Source organism: Dipteris shenzhenensis, chromosome 10 (genome assembly GCF_047967505.1).
Source record: "Dipteris shenzhenensis isolate YYH24624 ecotype China chromosome 10, Dip_SZ_1.0, whole genome shotgun sequence".
Taxonomy (NCBI): Eukaryota; Viridiplantae; Streptophyta; class Polypodiopsida; order Gleicheniales; family Dipteridaceae; genus Dipteris; species Dipteris shenzhenensis.
Window position 1 is genome coordinate 34,721,981 of NC_141605.1, and position 21,437 is coordinate 34,743,417.

A 21,437-nucleotide genomic window follows, 5' to 3' on the forward strand; every position below is an offset into this window, starting at 1 on the left:
CAAAATTTATTATCTGCTTGTTCTACAAGTGAGCACTTTGTATCTCATCTTGTTCTTGAAATGAATAATTTTCAGCAAAATCTATGATAGAAACAATAGTGTCATAGGGAAAATTGGCAAGGCACGCCCTGAACTACTTATCCTATCAATTGGTCGTGAAATTGTGAAGCACATACTTTGGGATGGATTGAACCACGTGATCTATAAGCTCCCTCAATTGTGCTCTTATACAATAGTAGCCATCTCTTTTTATTAAAACCTTCAACATTGACATTTTCAAATCTCCTCCATTTAGAGCAACATGGTTATCTTCCTTTATTTCATTTGGACAGACATGAAATGTCTTCTTCTTGAGCTTTAGACTGCAATGCTTGCATGTGCCAAATGCATTCAACCTGGTGCCACTCACGGTCTCCATTTTAATAAACCACTGGCTCCCACAGAGAACTTAGGCTACAAAACCTGGTCTCCCTTGTAACACATGATGAGTATCCAGGTGGCCTATAGACTATACATTCATTGGATAGACATGGGCATTGATCCCCATGGAGCAGTGCTCCACCACGACCAGATCTCAAGTCATTCATAGCTTGCCAAGCCAGGTCAAAGTCTATGTGTGTTTTGCAACAACAAACATGCCTGTCTTTGAGTTTCTTGATGTAAAATGCACTTACGACACAGCTTTAATTATGCCATAGAGGTCATTCATGTTTTATCTTATTAATAAGAGTACATAGTGTATGTAGGCAATCCCTCAGTGGTGAAGTGGGCACCTTTGGATGCAAAGGAGAAAGCAAATGATTTTTCTAGTACCTTTGACTATTAAAAGGTAATTCTAGCCTTGAACAATCTATTAACTTTTTAAAAAAGTAACCCTAAAAATCCAATTGTCACTATAGAACTATCCAGTAAAAATAAAAGGCACCTTAGGTGAGTGCCTCACCGCCCTCATTACTAGTTACATAACCAGCCAGGGACCAGCCTAGAGCAAGTTAGGAAATATTGCACCACATGTCATGTTGTGGGCCCTTGATTGAGTGCCATGTGTAGTGTTGTGAACCTTTGATTGAAGGCCATAAGATTTGAAAATTTATACATATGAGTGTTGTAATGCACGATTTAAAAGCAATAAAAAGACTCCAAAAGCTTCTTAAAAAAGATAAGGAAAAGTAGAGAATAGCTAGCTCGAAAGCTCTATTGAGACAATATTTATTGCGCCAGAATTTCATGCACCAAGCGAAAGTAATGAGTGGGAGAAGAAGGAGCAGGCCTTGATTTTTCAAGAATGCTTTGGTCTAAATAGGTCCCCCCAGTCAGTAGAATGCCCCTATTAATTAATTAGTTTATGTCGAAATGGCAATTAACCTAAGCAAAGGACGACGAGGGCATATTAAATCAAATCAACATAAGCTGAATTGATGACAAGGCGATTGATGGCATTCCAGAACTTTCGTTCCAGAGGTTTCGACGCTACGAGTGCCTAGATAGGAAGGGAAGGGGATACACTTGGAGTTGTGGAGACGGGAGAAACTGGGAGAGCATCTGAATTGCCCTGCTGCTCAGCGAAGCCAGGCAAGCAGAGCACACTGCAAAAACCCTCTGTAACAAAGCTTTACGAAAACTTTGTTGCCTAACTATCAAATAGGAGCTTTGGAGGGAGCTGAGAGGGATGAGGCTATTGCGAAGCAAAAGAGAGAGGTGCGAGCAATGGCGGGGGAGTGTAGTGAGAAAGGACACTGGCAGAGGTGGTGAGCGTACAGGGAAGCGAGAGGGAGAATGAATAGGTTAATTAGGGGAAGAGCTCCACTAATTCTTTTAATTAATATGATTAAAACAATAAGCTTATGTTAATTGGGATCGAGGGGGAGGTGTAGATTAATTAATTAATAGTTTTTGTAGCAAGGAGCAATTAGGAGCAACTAGTGCGTTCTCGAAGTTGGGTATGTGCTAGTTTTGTAAGATTTGAATGTTTGTGTTTGAACACTCCATTCTAGAGTTAAGCAATGTTTATTTCTCCTACTAAGGGCAGAAAAGTTTGTGTAGCACTACGCTCTCTTTGTGAGTAGTCCAAAAAATTGTGCGTGGTGAAGTAATGCCAATCCAATATTACAAGCACCACGATTGTCGATCATTTTCGTCCATCATGCACGGAATCACTTTAGTACAGGCAATTAAAAATCGATTAACACGAAATCTTCCGTTGCTTCCCAAAAAATTTGGCCAAAAGTACAAATTCACAGAGAACCGTAGGTGCTCTCCGCATCCACTGCCTCTCAGTGGCAGAGAGAGGCTCTGTTAAACCGGGATTCAAGCGGAACCGCTGGAAGTTCAGAAAGAGACGGAAAAAACCGCATGACGCCGCTCCGCAGGAGCCCTGTACTGTCTCGCAATCCCCAAAAAAAATAGAAGTAGAGATATGCCACAGGGCGCAGCATACCAGATCCTTTGATTTTTCTGAACTTCAAAATTATCACTTCCATTCGGCACAGAAGTTCCATGCTTCACAACATTGGCTTAAGAAGTTTTATGATACTTGGAAAGAAGAATTGAACATAAAAGGCGTTTTTATTATTGATATATAATGTTCACCATACATGAGCTTGTCCATGTTTCAGTTAGCATCAGATTACGAGATATATCCAAAGGTCCAGCAGCAAATAACATCAACAAACATGAAACCATTAAACCTATACCCGTATATCCGTAAATTGGTTCATGGAGAGAGATCCCGGTTCCAGACCGCTTAGAAAAAACCTGAAAGACCAGATGTTCAAATTCGATGATCAGTTGACTTGGTGTTAAACGCAACTTTACGTGGACTCGAACGTTCTGCAAAACTTACTCGCCATACAAACCGTGATTAATCGCCTCGCTCAGAGCAGCGGCGTCACCGCAGCTGCCAGAGAAACGATGGCCGAGATAAGTGACATCCCTCCTACAAGCAGTTGAACGATGTCCTCAGTACTGTACCCGTGATGCTCTGCTGCTGTCTGCACATGCCAGCAGTTCGCTGCTGCAATTTCGGATTCATGCGTTATATCGTAGTTCACATCTGGATGGCGGTTGGGCAAGGCTCGATGATGTTTATGACCCATTTATTATATAGAACACCCAAACAATTGCAACGCACGCTACCTGCACGCTTCGCACAACAAAGAGCGCTCACGAAGAAGAAATTGAAAGGCAGGGAACAATCGAAAGTCGACTCAGAAGATGAGAAAGTTGAGAATCAGGAGAGGCAGGCAGGCAGGCAGAAGATACCCAAGACACACTGTAGAGCCAACCCAGCTGGAATGTAGGAAATCAGGCATGAAGGTTCAAACTTCAAACGCCTGATTTCAAAGGACGTCATATCCAAAGGGCTTGGGTAATGCCTGAGATGGTCATTAGGTAGGGGAGGTGCTTCCCCAGCTAGGACGTCATGTGTAGGGGAGGCACCAACCACAATGCCTCGGACTTCTCGTCCGTCTTGGGCATTTTCAAAGGACGTCATATCCAAAGGGCTTGGGTAATGCCTGAGATGGTCATTAGGTAAGGGAGGTGCAACCCCAGCTAGGACGTCATATCCAAAGGGCTTGGGTAATGCCTGAGATGGTCGGGAGGTGCTTCCCCAGCTAGGACGTCATGTGTAGGGGAGGCACCAACCACTTCTCGTCCGTCTTGGGCATTTTCTTTGGAAGAGATTTTTTTTGAGACCATACATTCACATTCATAGGATGATAGCGATCAAACTTCCTCGCTTGGTTAGGATGACCCCAACCTTTGAGTCCCACAGAGCTGCAAGAAAAGTCTCAACTAAAGAAAAGAAGTGCCTTATCTGTTTGAGCTTCTCTTCATATGAGCGTTGGCATATAGAAGACATTGCGAGGCACGATGTTGTTCCACTAGTCCAATAGCCCATCTCTCGCTCCATGTCTCCATTCAAGCTCCCTATGGACCCAAATGTATCATATATAAGATAGCAACAAAGAGCTGTCAAGGTTGTTCTACTTGTAAGTGCCCGCCGAACATTCATTTTTAAATCATAGAAGAAATAACAAGCTTGCAAAGCAATCACCCGAGGGATAGCACCTTCATGAAATGCTCATGAAACGTGTGATGACATCTACATTTAAGAATAATAAGATTTTTAAATTTAATTACTAAAAACCCTTAAAGTTATGAAGAACTATGATAAAACAAGCATGCAAAATGTCACCTTTTTACTTAGACTCTTTGAAAATCGAAATTACTTTTGGGGTAGTTGCATGCCACTTTGCGTGCTATCCTTTCAGCCTCTACATGAAAGAGTCTCCTAATAGTTTCATCATCAAGTTCTAAAAAAACCCCTTCAAGCCTTTGAAGAAGTTTGTTGAAGCGATTTAGAATTATTCTTTAGGGGGATCACTCATCATATGTAAATCGCATGCGGTATCAATAGAAGGAGGTTTTTTAATAGCAAAAATTGACAAATTTTTATAGAAATATACTTTGTAGGGTTTTCAAATAGTAAACCCCCTAAGAATTATTCTATTGTGGACTTTGCCACATGCATAGATAGCAAAACTATTATTTTGAATTTGAATCAAATATGTTTTTAACTATTTGCAAATAGGGGAGGAACTGTCTACCCATTTTCAAGCCCATGGGATGTAGTGCCTATTGTTGACATGGGCATTATGAATCTTTAGGATTGATAAACCTACAATGGATAGCTCAAATGTCCATGTCAATCAACATTCATTACACCATTGGCTTTTGGGAAAAAGTCTCTAATGGTTGAGATTAAAATTCATTTATACATACCATCCTACATATGATGAGAAATGAACCTTTCTCTGATGGCACCAAGATATATAAAACCAAGGTGTCCTTGCACGTTAAAACTAGTTCATTTCCTTGAGGGCCCCAACATTGATATGTAATAACCAAGGTCTCCTTATGCATTAAAACTCCTAAATATGCATAAAACAATCGAGGATACATGCATTGTAATAGAATGACCGATGACAATTAAAGATCATCTAGAAGAAAACTTGTGTGTTTTACTTGAACCATCTATTTGTGACTCACTCGTGCTTAATGTATCATTCACATTATTTTTCTAAGGAAAAGTATAGTACTACTAAGATTTGTATGGTTTTGAGAGAAAAAACAATGTTGGAAAAGTTGCTACCTACCTAATGTGGGGTATCTCCCTACCAATGAAGGCAACTTTCTTTATCCAAATAGGAAAGTCACTAATCTCTACTCCTAGGTATGTCCCATCTTCGATAGCATCGAAAAGATGTCCAATGAGTTTGTAGGCTTAGTCAATTCTATACTCAGATTAAACATAGTGGCCATAGACAACTGTTGCTCCACTTTGATTTTAAGGATTTTATCTTCTATGTTTGTCGGTCCTTACCCACCTCATTTGGGGTAACTCCCTACCAATGAAGGCAGGTTTCTTGAGGTAGATAGGAAAGTCAACAATATCTACACCTAGGCCTAGCTCTTCTTCAAAGGCATGGAACCGATGGATGAGTTCATAAGCTTAGTTGATTCTATACTGAGATTCAACATAGCAGTAAGACATACCCTAACCTCAAGGATTTTATCTACTATGTTTGCTCCTCTTATATGCTACTTGTCCAAACGTGTTCTCATAGCAAAATGATGCATTGGAGAAATGAAAGACAACATATTCAATGAATTCACTCAAGAGTTACACAATAATGGAACATTTAATCACATATATACATAGACATAGAATTGAAAGTGTAAAATTAGAGCTTCCATTTTATTGATGAAGTAAGAGCTAAATGTCATCTCAACAAGATACAATCAAGCGAACAAAGGATCATTCATCTCCCTCTATTGCATTTGCCTGATGCTCCAACCTCTCTTTTCTTGCGCTCCCTCTCTCTTTCAACACACAATTCGTATTTCCTATATTAGAGAATTTGGGGAAATCCCAATACTTTGGGAATTTTCTTGTCAAACTAGTTTTTTATATGGGTTACTGTATCAAATCTTCAAAGTTGGCAGAGTTGTTCCTTTACAATCTACTCTTCAAGAGCTTGCCAATGATATGTCACATGAGGGTGCAAAGCATGAAAGATTTCACTGTGCCCCCATTCATTTTTAAGATATTTGCAAAATGGGACTTTGGATTTTCTGAAATTCCCTAAAATGATGTTTGTAGCATAATTTGTGATTGCATGAGTCTCACTCACACATATATTTATTGTTGCATAGGCAACATCCTTTTGATCTACAATATTTCAAAGATGAAATAAGGCCCAAAATTTATGTCCTATTTACATTTAAAAACACTAGATCCATAACATGAAGTTGAGCTAAACCCCATGCAACATCTGTGTGTTGCACTAAAGCCAATCAATATCTAAAAAGATGTGAATTACAGAGCCTCGTCCCTCTGAGAAAGTAGAGAGAGAGAGAGAGAGAGAGAGGACTGCACCTATATACTATGTTGTATTGAACATAAACATGAATATATACATGAGTATCCCTTAGGGTTAGGGTTAATGCCCTATCTAGATGGTGCAATTTACACCATCCTTAACACTCCCTATTAAACTACACTAGGTAAGTAGAGAGTGCATGTACAAGATCTTTTTGGATTTCATTTGGTGCATATGATAGCATCCAAAACTAAAAAAAGAAAATTGCAAAGAATCAGAGTAGTTTGTGCTCGTGTGAGCACAATGACTACATAGCAAAAGCATGTACAATGAGTACAACTTATGTGATCATGTACATAGATGTGCATTTCCCCCTCTTAAGTTGTGGGTCATCTTCACCTTTGGGAACAAAGTTGAGAAGATAGTTCGAAGAGAGGAGGAGTGTCCAAAGATGTGATCAGCTTCGTGTCAGGAGGTGAAAGCTGTTGAGATATCGAGCTCCACTCGTGATATGCCAGGGTGACCATTGTGCATTTATGTCACCGACTTGTTAGCTAAGGATGCGGTTGGTACACCACCCATGAATAATAGCTGGATGACAGCTATCCTTATGTACTCTAGTTTGTAGCTCAGTTAGTATGCCACCTTAGTTAGCTGAGTTTGGTTTGAGACCCACATATAGGGTTCTTCTATTTCTTTGTACTAGAGTTCTTTTGGCTTTCACAACTAAGAAGAGAAAAATTGTTTTCAACCTCCACCTTTGTGTGTATTCCCCCATTGTGTATGTGAGAAAGCCGCAAGTGAGACTCCTTTTTCTTCTCTCCCACTATCTTCACATGGTATCAGAGCTTGGTTCGTGGTAAGGAGCTCAAGAAAGCAAACCAAGTTCATGGTGTCCTGATAAGAGGACCAATGTTGCTTTCCTTTTTCGAGTTTGGGAGCAAATCTCTGCAGGTAGCATAGCCGGAAAGTGCAAGAGTGCATTGTCTCAGATTGAGATGCCCTTCGCGGTGTGGTGAGAGGGCAGTATATGCACTGAGAAAAAGGCCCTGTTTTCGAAAAATCGAGGCCATTTTGAGGCCCATTCTAGAGGTGGAAGTTCTCCGCAAGCACTGAGAAAAAGGCCCTGTTTTTGCTGTGCGACCACTACTTTGCAGGTCGGTGAAAAGTTGCCGTAAAAATTAGATCGTATGCCTGTGCATAGAGATATTGGGAGTTACAGAATCATCCTTATTGCCTGTTCATGCAATATCATCACTAGGAATGACTATGTGGTCAAATACCACTTTCTCAGTTTTGCAGATTTGTCCTTATGAGGTAGAAGCTGTGTTTTTTGCAGTGACAGAATATTTTGCAGTGTTCTGTAATGGCGTCTGATTCTCTTTCATAGATTGTCACTGAAAAGCTTGACAAGAATAACTTCCAAGAATGGAAGTTTAGAATGATGAATTTTCTTATGGGAAAAGGCTATTGGGAGTTCATTACAGGGAATGAAGAAGAACCAGTTCTTCCTAATGTTCCCAATCAACAGGAAAGGCAGGCATTTAAAGGATGGCATGAGAGAGCCAGAAAAGTTATGTCCTGGCTGTCTATCAGTATGTCATACTCTATGATTGTGCATATTCAGGATGCAAGTACGCCAAAGGAGGCATGGGATACTTTGGCAAAAATGTACAGCACAAATACGCAAGCCAGGAAAATGTAGCTCAAGCAGGAGTTGCACAATGTGTAGAGAGAAAATATGAGCATCAATGACTACCACATGAAGGTGAAGAAGATTGTAGATGCACTTGCTTCCATTGGGTCGCCAGTGGAAGATGATGATTTAGTTTCTATGACCTTGAATGGTCTAGGAAAGGATTATGCACAGTTCTGGACATCCATTGCCGTCTGTGAAAAATTTCCTGATTTTGAGGAGTTGTTTGCTCTTCTAATTTCTGAAGAGCAAAGAAATGGTGGTGAATTTTCTTCAAGAGGAACTTCAAAAGAAACTGTCTTCTACTCAAATGTTGGAAGAGGTAGAGGCAGAGGTAGAGCAGGCTGATCTGGAGGCCATGGTAGAAATCAGAATATGCAACAAACTCAAGAAAACCAGTCCTATGGAGGAGGACGTGGTAACTCTAGAGGCAAGGGGAGCCAAAGAGGTCGTGGTGGATGGCAGAGAGGCCAAAATGCAAACAGTAATGTTGAATGCTACTACTATGGTAAAATGGGTCATATGGCTAAAGACTGCTATAAAAAGCAGAATGACATCATGAATGGAAAATTGCAGCAAGGGAATTATGCATCTTCTAGTAGACATGGTGATGACAGAAATGAGCATCTATTTATGGTGCAGCACATGACCAATTATGTGACAAGTGTAGAAAAAGGCAATGATGTGTGGTATGTTGACTCAGGTGCATCAAACCACATGACAGGTCATGCAGAATGGATGCAGGATGCAAGGAAAATGGAAAGACCAGGATTTGTGGAGACTAGTGATACTACACATCCTATTGTGTAGATTGGTAAAATTCCTTTGTCTATGCAGGATGGGAAAAAGAAATACTTGTCTGATGTATTTCATGTCCCGAATATCACCAAGAACCTAGTTTCTGTTGGTCAAATGGTTGAGCAGGGCTTGCAGGTCAGATTTAATCCTCATGGATGCTTTGTTGAGGATATGAAAAATAATGGTCGCTTGATAGCAAAAGGAAAGAAGAAGGGCAGGATGTTTATGTTGGATGCGGACATGCCTGAATTAAGTGCAGCAATGTTTGCACATGGGACCGGTGTAGTTGCAGATACTGATATCTAGCATAAATGCATTGGTCATGTTAATGTACAGTGACTTAAATCAATGCAGGCCCAAAATGTTGTTGTAGGATTGCCTAAATTCAAGGTTGCAGAAATGCATAAAGTATGTGAAGCCTGTCAATTTGGAAAACAAGCAAGGAAACCATTTCCTAGACATGTTCAAGAGAGTAAGAAGCCATTGGAATTAATCCACTCTGATGTGTGGACTACTAAAGCTGCATCTATTGGAGGCTGTCATTATTTTGTCACTTTTATTGATGACTTTAGCAAAAAAGTTTGGGCATATTTTATGAAAAAGAAAAGTGAAGTGTTTGGGCATTTCAAAGCTTTTAATGCTATGATTGAAAAAGAAACAGGCCTGCAAATAAAATGCCTAAGGTCAGATGGAGGGGGAAAGTACCTCTCAAATGAGTTTGGAAGGTTCCTACAGGAGCATGGCATAAAGTAGCAATATTCATGCAGTCATACCCCACAGCAAAATGGACTTGCAGAAAGGAAAAACAGGCATATTGGAGAGGTATCTCAGGCCATGCTAAATGAAAAAGACCTACCAGATTATTATTGGGCTGAAGCAGTTGCTACAACAGTTTACATAATGGAACAGGACTCCCACTGCAGCAATACATGGCATGATGCTAGAGGATATGTATACTGGTAGGAAACCAGATATTTCTCATTTGAAAATTTTTGGTTGCATTGCCTATGTTCATGTGCCAGATGACTTGAGGTCCAAGTTGGATCCAAATGTTGAGAAGTGCATCTTTATTGGTTATTCTCTACAGCAGAAAGGGTATAGATGCTATAACCCTTCTACTCGTAAGTTTACAGTGAGCAGAGATATTGTTTTTGATGAGATGAGCAGCTGGTATAAGCCAGTAAATGTGATTGATGACATAGATGCACATTCACAGCAACAATCACAAAATATTAGTGGACCTGCAGTGTCCTCTAGCAGTGGTTCACATACTTCACCATGGACAGGCAGATTGAGATCAGGAGAATCTCCTCAAAGCAATGCAGATAGTGGTACGCAAGTATCACGACAAGGAAAAGAGAAGGTAGATCAGCCCATGTTTGATGTGAATGCAAGTCACTCTTATGTGGATGGTGAATTCAGTGGCTCAGAACATAGCATTGATGATGAGTTGTGTATTCCTTCTCTTATTACACCTGGAGTAAGGAAGACCAGGGATGTTTTGAGAGTACCTGGAAGTGATCCTATTTTGTGCAAGTCTACTAGAGCTAGGTATCCTGTGGATAGGCTGAAATATGATGGATTTACAGCCATTCACTATGCCTATATGGTCAAAGTGATACAAGAACCAGAACCCACTTCTTTTGAGCAAGGGAAAAGAAAAATGGGAGAAAGCCATGGATGAAGAAATGGATGCCTTGGAAGCAAATAATACATGGAAATTGGTGCCTTTGCCTAAAGACAAGAATGCAATTGGCTGTAAGTGGGTTTATAAGGTGAAGCACAATGCAGATGGTCCTGTGAACAGATACAAGGCAAGATTAGTTGTCAAAGGGTATGCACAGACATATGGCATTGATTATCAAGAAACATTCAGTCTAGTTGCAAGAATGGCAACTGTAAGAGTAGTCATTGATATGGCTACATCAAAGGGATGGTCTTTACATCAGATGGATGTAAAGAATGCCTTCTTGCATGGTGATTTGCAAGAAGAGGTCTTTATGGAGTAGCCACTAGGTTATGTTCATGCTGTTCATCCTGAGTTTGTTTGCAGGGTTGAAGAAATCCTTGTATGGCTTGAAGCAAGCACCTAGAGCATGGTCTGACAAGATAGGACAGTATCTTGTCACTATTGGCTTTCAGATTTTCAAGGCAGATTTCTCACTTTATGTGAGAAAAACAGAGAAATGTATTATGCTGCTTGTCATTTATGTTGATGATTTGATCATCACAGGTGATAGTGATGAAGATATCCTTCATGTGAAAATGCTATTGAAGCAGAAGTTTGAGATGAAGGATTTGGGAGAGCTGCATTATTTCTTGGGCATTGAGGTGATTAGATCACCAAGTTGGATACGGCTCTTGCAGAGGCAGTATGGATTGGACATGCTATCCAAATATGGGATGATAGGCTGTAAGCCTATTTCAGTTCCTTTGGAGCGGAATGTGAAGCTGAGTGCAGATGCAAGTGAGCTTCTGGAAGACCCTACTATGTACAGATGCATAGTAGGAAGTTTGATTTATATGACTATTACCAGGCCAGATTTGAGCTATGCTGTTGGATTGGTAAGTCAGTTTATGCAAGCTCCAAGGAAACCACATTTGGATGCGGCTAGACGCATACTCAAGTATGTGAAGTCCACATTGCAGTATGGACTATTTTATGAGACTGGGGTTCAGATACAGTTGCATGGATACACTAATGCTAGATTGGGCTAGTAGTATTTATGATAGACGATCTACCAGTGGATATGTGTTCTCTTTTGGGAGTGCTGCAGTCACTTGGAGCAGTAAGAAACAACCTACAGTTGCCTTGTTGAGCACAGAGGCTGAGTACAGGGGTGCAGCAATGGCTGCATGTGAGGTAGCTTGGTTGCATAAGCTACTTTATGATCTGCATCAATCTACAGATGGGCCAGTTGTCATTTATTGTGACAACATGAGCAGTATACACTTGGCAAATAACCCAGTCTATCATGCTAGAACAAAGCACATTGAGGTGCATTATCACTATGTGCGGGAGAAGGTTTAACTAGGTCTTATTGATCTAGTTTATGTCAGCATAGAGGATCAGGTAGTTGACATATTCACGAAGTTGAGATATCGAGCTCCACTCATGATATGCCAGGGTGACCGTTGTGCATTTATGTCATCGACTTGTTAGCTGCAGATGCGGTTGGTACACTACCCATGAATAATAGTTGGATGATAGCTATCCTTATGTACTCTAGTTTGTGGCTCAGTTAGTATGCCACCTTAGTTAGCTGAGTTTCGTTTGAGACCCACATATAGGGTTCTTCTATTTCTTTGTACTAGAGTTCTTTTGGCTTTCACAACTAAGAAGAGGAAAACTGTTTTCAGCCTCCACCTTTGTGTGTATTCCCCCATTGTGTATGTGAGAAAGCCACAAGTGAGACTCCTTCCTTCTCTCCCACTATCTTCATAAAAGCATCAATGATGGATGCTAGAATGTAATCACCTAAGGAGATGAATGATATGGCATGTATCTCTGCATGCTGCTAGAGATGTGAATGCCTCATAGTGAGGATTTACCTACTAAAAACCTGCATGATCAATGTGGTGAACTCCTACTGAGTATTTGTATCATTTGTGGTGGAATAGATGGAGTCATATCCATGCATGAAGATGATGGTTGTGCATTATAAGAATCAGTCTATGCTGATGTCAATGAGAGTGCCTCATGTTAATGGCTTACTATCAAATATACCTCATGTTGAGGGCTTACTATTGAATATGCCTTGTGCTTAGGGCTTACAATCAAATGTGCATGATTAGAAACTATGGGTTGAGATCCATACTAGTTTAAATGGGCATCTGATCTCTCAAGACCAATGAGGCTCGAGTCTACATCATAAAATGGCACATACCCTGTGGCAATGAATGGTCAAAGTAGGTTCTCTTTCCCCTCACAGATCTCATCCAGAGTCATGACTGGTATATCATCAATTGTGTGATGTAGATAACTCCATGCTAGAGGTGGTCTGGTGCTCTATGTAAGAGGCTTACTGTATATTGACAAGAGTGTCACCCATTGAGCACTATATGAAAGCTACCACTCGGGGCTTATGCTGAACTATGAGAACCAAGTTATGGTGCAAGAACACGTGTATGCCAAAGATCAAGCATTTAGTTAAATGATGACAACTGAGTGTCGAGAGTAGCCAAGAGTTTATACAAGGCTAATGTATGTGTGCATGAACCAATGCCAAAAAAATAGTCAATAAGTATGACTATACATAGGTGGCATGTGTGTGTGCAAGAAGAATGCAACGATCCTGAATCCGAGGAAGATAACTCTGCCAAGTGTCACACTAAAATGATGAACTACCAAATGCCAAGAGAATGAGTTGGTGTTAGCAGATGCATGAATCTGTATACTGATGATAGAACTGCATGGACTGATGCCAGTGGGAACTAATCGGGTGATATGGCAATGGCTTACTTGGCTTGGTGGAGTTTAATCTCATCTAGGGCTATGCTAGTCTATAGCCAAACTACACATCGAAGCATCAAAATGTAGCAAATAAATTCCATCTTGATTCATTTAACGTGTTGGGTACACTGCAATGGATCAGAAGGTGGTTTTGATGATGAGGATTCAATGATGCTAATGCGTGGAAAAGTCAAAAAGTTGATCCAAGGTTCTCATCGCGTAGGGCATGATTTGGCAATCATTTTTGCATTTTGGATCACCTCCAAATTCCTTCTATTCATACGTTATGGGCATTTGAAATTCGCACCACATTATGTCCAAAGAAGGGTCAAAATTGATGAGGTGGCACATGTGGTGATGTTGCAGTGTGACATGGCATTGGTGGTCACATGTTGCTTACAAAGTCATGCCTATATGGCACTGTGTAATGACATGGCATGATGATGTGTCATTGCTATGTGTCATGATGACAAAGTAGGTGGACGCTGAGGTGGCAAGTGATTGGGCACTACTGAGCACTACTAATGGTGGCAAGTGATTGGGCACTACTGATGTGGTTTCCAATGATGATGTGGCAATGTCCACGTGGATGATGGCATGGTAGGTTGGTGTGTTATGATGCTGACATGGCTGTTGTGCAATGTGTCAGATAAGATGATGTGGCACATGCCCAAGCTTCCCATGTCCCATGATGACGTGCTCAGGTAAGGTTAGTTGCCACATGGTACTTCACTGACCACTACTGTGGCTAATCTAACTGAACCATGGTCCAACCCTATCCAAACATTTGACCCAAGGTTAAAGTAGCTCGGGTTAGTTTGACCCAATCCCTTATGGGTGATGAAAGTGCCATGTGTCCAAGGATAAGGTGAGAGATAAAATTCTACCAAAATCTTTAAAAGATTCCATTAAAGGTCTTGGACGAGGTTTTGCATCGCTTAGTAGTGGGAGTCGTCTAGACTTGCTATGGAGTGGAGGTTGGCTGTTTTTGAAGTGGACATTTGGGTGAGCTGTGTTCATTGTTGAAGAGGCGCTTGAGTGGCGTTGTACATGTGGAGGCTTGGCCTACAAGTTTGGTGTAGAGGCACTACTGTAGAGGCTCTGGAGTCCTGGTGGGGAGCCTTTCTCTTTAAGGTTGTAGGAGTCGTAAACTGAGCTGTTGCAAATAAGATGATCGTTGGTGAGGCACTAGAGCCATGCTTTCCATTGGCATTGAGTGCCTGAGAGTCGTTGGTGCGACATCTTGCTTAGAGGTGGCCATTGTGGAGCCTTTGGAGGTGCTAGCATCCATAGGAGAGAGGTCATAGTAGTTGGGATTAGGGAGTCTTCTTTGTGGAATCACTGTTGATGAAAGATCAGTAGATAGGTCCCTTAGTGCTTGTGGCATGAGCTATAGGTAGTCACTACTAGAAGATCCCACTGTTATAGGCTGGTGAATGTTTGCTACACCTAGACAATTGGAGCTAGGTAGACACGAGAGCCATTGGTTGCATCCACATTGATGAAGGTGTGTTTGTTGGCTATCTAGACTAGCTAAGAATAGAGTCTCTCATTATAGCGCTACAGATAGAAGTCATGTGTCATAGGAGATAGGGTCTTTGGAGCCCTCTATGTTGACTACTTGTTGCTGCTCGAGGAGCCTTAAAGTCTCCTAGGTCATAGTTGTTGCTGTAGAATCCCCTGAGAGTTGTTATAGTTGCAAGCTAGCAGAAGAGTAGATAGTTGACACTAATTTAATTTCTTAGCAGTACGTGGTTACTCATAAAGGACTAGAGGACCAGAACACTGATGTAGGAAGAACAGGAACCTCTATCCAAACCTTTAAAGGTCTCAAGAAATGAAGAAGAAAAAATTGGTCTAGGAGATTAAAGGCTCTCAAAAAAGCTCATAGAGAACCTTATAGAGCTCAGAATACTCTCAAAATCTAAAAATCTCTTAAAGGAATGAACTTCAATACTAAAACGAACATATCTTACTTTTCATAGCTCGGAATGATGAGCTTTTTGAAGCAAATTGGAGATTGAGAAAAGCTCTACAATAAGAGCTAGAGAAGGAATAGAGATGCCTCAAGGACACGACTTGTGCCTTGACTGAGAAAGGGCTTATGTGCCTTGATGGAAAAAGGTCTTGCGCTCTCTCTAACTTAAAACTCTCTCACAAAGATCAATAAATGACTCGCGCAAGGAGGGCTTGAAACTCATGGAGGGAGTGGGAATACCATCAGTTCTGATACCATGAGAAAGTGGACAGAGAGAGAGAGAGAGAGAGAGAGAGAGAGAGAGAGAGAGAGAGAGAGAGAGAGAGAGCACACAATATAGCTCCTTGTAATTTTTATTGTATTGAACATGAACATGAATATATACATGAGTACCCCTTAGGGTCATGGATGTTTTTATCGAAGCTATGCTTATATATCAATATAAAAACTTGGCAAAATTCTATCAAGATTTTTTTTTTAAATTTCACAATATAGATAGAATGTAGTATATTTTTGTTTGAATTTTGAAGTAAAAAAAGTAGATATTGGCGAATCTTTAAATTTTTTTGCATAAAAGTTTCAAATCCTAGCAAATGTTTCAAGCAATTATTTTTATTAGGACATATGAACTTTCAATAGAAATATAAAATTTTAGCTTCTTAACGAAAGTAACTTGAAAATCTTAAGGTTAGGGTTAGGTTTTGTTTCTAATACCCCATCTAGATGGTAGAATTTACACCATCCTTAACACCCTCATCGTTTAATAAATCTTTGAGAGCTTCTATAGCATCTTCAATGCTTTTCATTTGATTCCCAAGATTAAAAGAATCATATTTATATATAGAATTTGGGATCACATGTTAATCGAATAAATGAAATCCCGTAGCTATAGATAGTGCCTTCCTTGAAGGTTGTGCATTACTATATCAGATTCTTCATCTTCATCTATTTTCTTACTAATTTCCTACCAAACATTAGGATGGAATGAACTATAGGATTTCCAATTGCCCAACTTGTGTTCTAGTGACATGAGTCAAGTTAGCGAGCTACCTATCTGGAAGGTTGGAAAAAAGTAAACATTCTTTTATTGTCATTGTAGTATTACAATTATGATGGGCAGTGGCAAGGGTTGGACCTCCTCCATTTAAAGTCCATATGACTAGTAAATTTGAATAATTATTCATTGTAACATATTCAGCTTTTACGGGTATTTCTGGCAACATTTTAAGGCTATCCCCCAGTGTCTTGATTCTTATCTTTGATTCTCTAAGGGCCTTCTTGAATTTTGAGAGGTCCTTATCAATTTACTATTAATTAGCCTCAAATTCTTTCCTTAAATTTTTAAGGTAAACCTCTACTACCTTGATCCAAAGGTCACAATGCTATAGCTCTTCTTAATTTTGAACCTTCTCCATATCAAGCCCTGTATCTTGCAAATCTCATCCTTCATTCTTTTCAATTCTTGTAGGCCTGTCTAGCTTGACTACTCAAGAATGACTATGCCTCCCTTTGTTTGCACAAATAGTGATCTACAGTCTATTGACTCATCCTTCATTGATCAAGGAACAAGTCACATTCGATTGCTAGGACCCTAGATTTTTGAACAAATTCCTTCTCCATCTCTTCCATAGCTTAGGTCTTCCTCTCATATGTCCATGATGCATGTGGTGTATGTTTGATTACTATTAGGAGTGCCTTGGTTTGGTCTTCATGTGGTTCATGTTAGGTGTCCCACTAGCCACAAGGGTATTCTTGCTGGCTCGTGTCTTTCACCTATTTGCTTTGATTGTTTTAATGCTCTAAATTCATCAAATGCTTTGCTCTATCACTACTTCGATAAGATAGTGGAGCTAAGAGGAAAGCCAAGAGCTTTGCATCCTCATGCTCGAGTAGACTCAAATGAGTCTTTGGGACAAACTTTTGTAAGGTTATTTACTCCATTACTCATTTTTCTTCTCAAAAAGATTACTTCATTAAGTATGAATGAAAGCCACAAGAGCAAGCTCAAATGCGGGAGTACATCATGTCATGCATGAGAGAGAAAAATAACTCTAAAGGAGCTAACCAAACTCCAAGGTGGAGGCTGAAAATGCCAACTCAACCCTGAGGAAGACTCAGAGAAGAATAGAGATCCTCTCCAAACTCTGAAAAAAAAATCTCTTCTTGCAATTGCTGCTCTAGAGGATCCCTGCATGCTTGCCCAGATGGCCGTCAATGTGTATATACTATCAATCCATATACTAGCCATAGATTGGGAAGGGTGAACTTGTGAACCCTCCATCGCCTCCGTACATCTGGCCCTCCAAATATGCCAAGCTGCAATACTAGCGAGATATCTCCCAAGATGTGTCTACCAAGGCATGAGCAGCTCTAAAAGGAGTGAAGGGAACATCCTGGAGAGAGCATGACTACACAAAGTATCGTTGTATAATGAAGGATGAGTTTGAGTGATGTCCCTTAAAAAACACCTGAGGGCCAGTAAGAGATAACCATGCCACTAATCCCCAAGTCATGAAGAAGGGTGCTCTATGAAATATGCAAAGAATCCTGGCAACACCCTTCTAGATCATCCTCACCTATCTATACTCCCAAAGGCAATGCTAAACTGACTCCACACACTGCTACGTGGCATCTAGGACAAGTAGGGTCAGGGCCCTGAATCTGGATCTCCACAAGTTCACTGCAATCCCTCCATGACTAGAAAACAAAAAGAAGAGAGTGACATTTCTATTCCTGAGGGTCCAAAGCCTCCTCCAAAAGTTTTTTTGCACCTCTACAGAAATATGAAAACTATCCCAATGAGGAGCTCTGAAGGGCCTCCAACCTCTACTGCTAAGCTAAAATCTCCTGGCATTTCTGATTGTGTAATGAAAGAAGGGGATGCTCTTCTCTCGGTCCCCTTCATCAATCCCCTGGGTCCCACTACAAGAACTTGATGGGAGAACCACCATATATCCAAAGTCTCCAAGACCCAAGTGTTGGGAGAATAGGGTTAGGATCAAGATACCACTATAAGTCCATGCCCCACTCCATGTAACCTACAATCCTAACAAGCTGGAAGGCAACCTCCAAAATAATACCATCTGAAGATCTAAGAAGTCTGCCTCTCGATTGAACATCAAAGAAAAGAGTATCCTCATGTGCATCCCACAAGCCAATAACCTGTAAGGGAACACATATCCCCATGAAAGCTCCCAACCAAGTGGACTTGATCGGCATGTAATCTGTATCTATGCACTGTGCTACTATGGCTACCTCTATCTGCTACATCCTAACTGCACTCCCTCTGAGGTGGCCAACTGATAAGAGTCTTTGATCCTCTGAAATCTTTCTAAAGGCCTTCTAGGCACCTACCATGGAAGCAAGTCCCCTCTCCCATCTAGACCACTGCATATAATGTGACACTCCTAGTGATCTACCATGCTCATCCAATATAGATTCATTCCACATGATTGGTTGCTTATCTATTTCTTCATGAGAGGAGGGTGCAACTCTCTGAAGAGTGTCTCTAAAGCTACCCCAAGCTTTGAGAATGGAAGCCATGAGAGGGGAAGGGGGAGATCTAAGATGGGCTTAAGTAAAAATTCCATCTTGAGCTGTCCATCCAATCTCCCCCATGAGAAGGTGTACAAGACTAAATGTTGTGTAAGAAATTTTTTTTCCAAGGCTCCTGTCTAGGCATCAATCTTGTCACTACAAACTTGTAGAGCAAGGCCATACAATGCAAGTTCGGATCAATAACATTGAGAACTCCTTTCCCTCTGGGAGAATGAGGGTCTCCCAAGCCACCTTGGCTACAACATCTGAGATGCCATCTAACCCAATCCAAAGAAAGTTCTTGATAGGTCTCATGAGCTGAGATATACAACCTCTAGATCTACACCAACATGAACAAACAAACCAGGTAGTAGCCAATAATACCTGGTTCACAACAACTACTTTGGATGCAAGATCAAGTCTAGAAAAACTCCCAAAATGAGTTTCCATCTGATGCTCTCCAACACGGGAGCAAACTCCTATGTGGGAGAGATGCCCACCCCAACCTGGCATCCTAGATACCTGATGGAAACACCCCTCTGAATCCAAGTGGATCCTATGTCAATCCCCCAATCTAGAGTGTCCTCGTCACTAATCCAAAAGCCATTGGATTTTTGCCAATTAATAAGAGCCCCTGTTGCAGTGCAAAACAAATCCAAGGCTGTCCTAAATGAGGTGAGTGTCTGTGGTGTGGCATCCAAAAAAACAGCCGTATCATCTGCCAACTCACTATCCAATAGGTCATCCTCCTGCCTTAAGGGAAGACAGCCCTATAATATAAGCTTGAGCTTTAAGGTAATAGCTCATAGCTTCGGCCACAAATAAAAAGAGAAAGGGGGCTAAAGGGCATCCCTGACAAACCGATCTAGTAATATGAAACTTGTCTCCCCTGACTCCACCAATGAGAACCTGGCTATGGGTTGATCTATAGAGAGCTAACATCCCTTTGATCCATGCATCTGTGAATCCAAAGAGAGTGAGGGTACCCTCTATAAATCCCTAGTCCATTTTGTCATAAGCTTTCTCAAAGTCCAGGAGTACAATGGCAAGCCTATGGCCATTATGCATGGCCCAGTTAGAAGCATGCCAAAATGAGAAGATGTTATTGAACATGCTCCTACCATGCACAAATCCCATCTACGTATCATGTATAAGATCTAGAAGAAAGGGCTGCAGACGTAGGCTAATTGGTTTTGCCAAGATTTTGTACAAAGAACCCAATAGAGTGATCGGTCTCCACTAAGACACTAAATTCCTACAACGATAAGATGAATGAGGCCCTTAGTAAGTCTAACATCTAACCCGAGTCCCAAACACGCTATATGGCTGAAGTAATGTGATCCCCAATCTGATCCCAAAATGAAATAAAGAAAGAGGGTACATGTAAGCCCATCTGAACCAGGGCACATGAAGGGTAGAGAGAGCAGGTCCTGAACTCTATGTTGGTGAATGGTGCATCAAGTGAGACAATCATATCTTCAGTCACCAACATAGGTAAGTGCTACCAAATAACAGCTCGAGCATCATCTCTGGTCTAAGTGTCAAAATCTACTGTAAGAAGGGAGGCATAGAAATCTATGGCTACCTGCAAGACAGTATCTGGATGTGTCTGTAAAACTTCATCTAAGTCAACAAGCTGTGAAACACTCTCCTTAATATGTATGGGGTGAAGAGTAGAGAAGAACTGCTTGTTGACTCGATGCCCACCAAAATGACTCTCTAGCATGAAAGGCATACTCTACTCTATGATCTAACAATGATTGCTATTGAGCCCTTGCTGCAGCAAGATGGTCCTAAACCCAAGCATATGTAGGCCTCTTTTTCTCTTCTCTCTAAAGAGTAGCCAACTGCTGATGGATACCTATCTCTTGCCTAAGGATCTCATCTCTCTTGGTACGAGCAATTGAGTGATAAAAGTCGCTAATATCTGAGAGGGCTACTACTAAATTTGATGGGGAAAGCTGCCCATCATGCATGTGAGATACTCAAGTCTGTAACACTACCTCTGTGAGGCCCTCCTCTGTGTAGAATGCATTTGGAATCCTGATACTAGCAGAGAGACTCCTCACATGAGGATCTGAAACAAATAGAACAACTAGAAAATGATCTGAAGTGGACACCCCAGGTGTAATGCATATTGTCCCACCTCTGTCTAGAGCCCAATAATCCACATAAAATATGTCAATCCATGCATGGATAGGCAGGTGAAGATAGTGGGAGAGAAGGAAGGAGTCTACTTGTGACTTTCTCACATACACAATGGGGGAATACACACAAAGGTGGAGGCTGAAAGCAATTTTCCTCTTCTTAGTTGTGAAAGCCAAAAAGAACTCTAGTACAGAGAAATAGAAGAACCCTATATGTGGGTCTAAAACCAAACTCAACTAACTAAGGTGGCATACTAACTGAGCCACGAACTAGAGTACATAAGGATAGCTGTCATCCAACTATTATTCATGAGCGGTGTACCAACCGCATTTGCAGCTAACAAGTCGGTGACATAAATGCACAACGGTCACCTTGGCATATCACGAGTGGAGCTCAATATCTCAACACTGCCCCTCGAGCTCAATCCCGATTCCTGCACAC

At 41.0% G+C, this 21,437-nt stretch overlaps 1 long non-coding RNA gene across 2 annotated transcripts; it reads right to left on the bottom strand.

Annotated features, from left to right (window-relative positions):
* Positions 1 to 2,563: 2,563 nt before the first annotated feature.
* On the bottom strand, positions 2,564 to 3,334 carry LOC147897736 (uncharacterized). 2 transcript variants are annotated; one of them, XR_015541718.1, is made up of 3 exons: positions 3,262 to 3,334; positions 2,856 to 3,142; positions 2,564 to 2,754 (listed from the first exon to the last, which is right to left on the bottom strand). It is a non-coding gene; the product is annotated as an uncharacterized LOC147897736 (long non-coding RNA). The 2 variants fall into 2 exon arrangements; XR_015541719.1 differs by having other exon boundaries at positions 2,843 to 3,142.
* Positions 3,335 to 21,437: the final 18,103 nt, after the last annotated feature.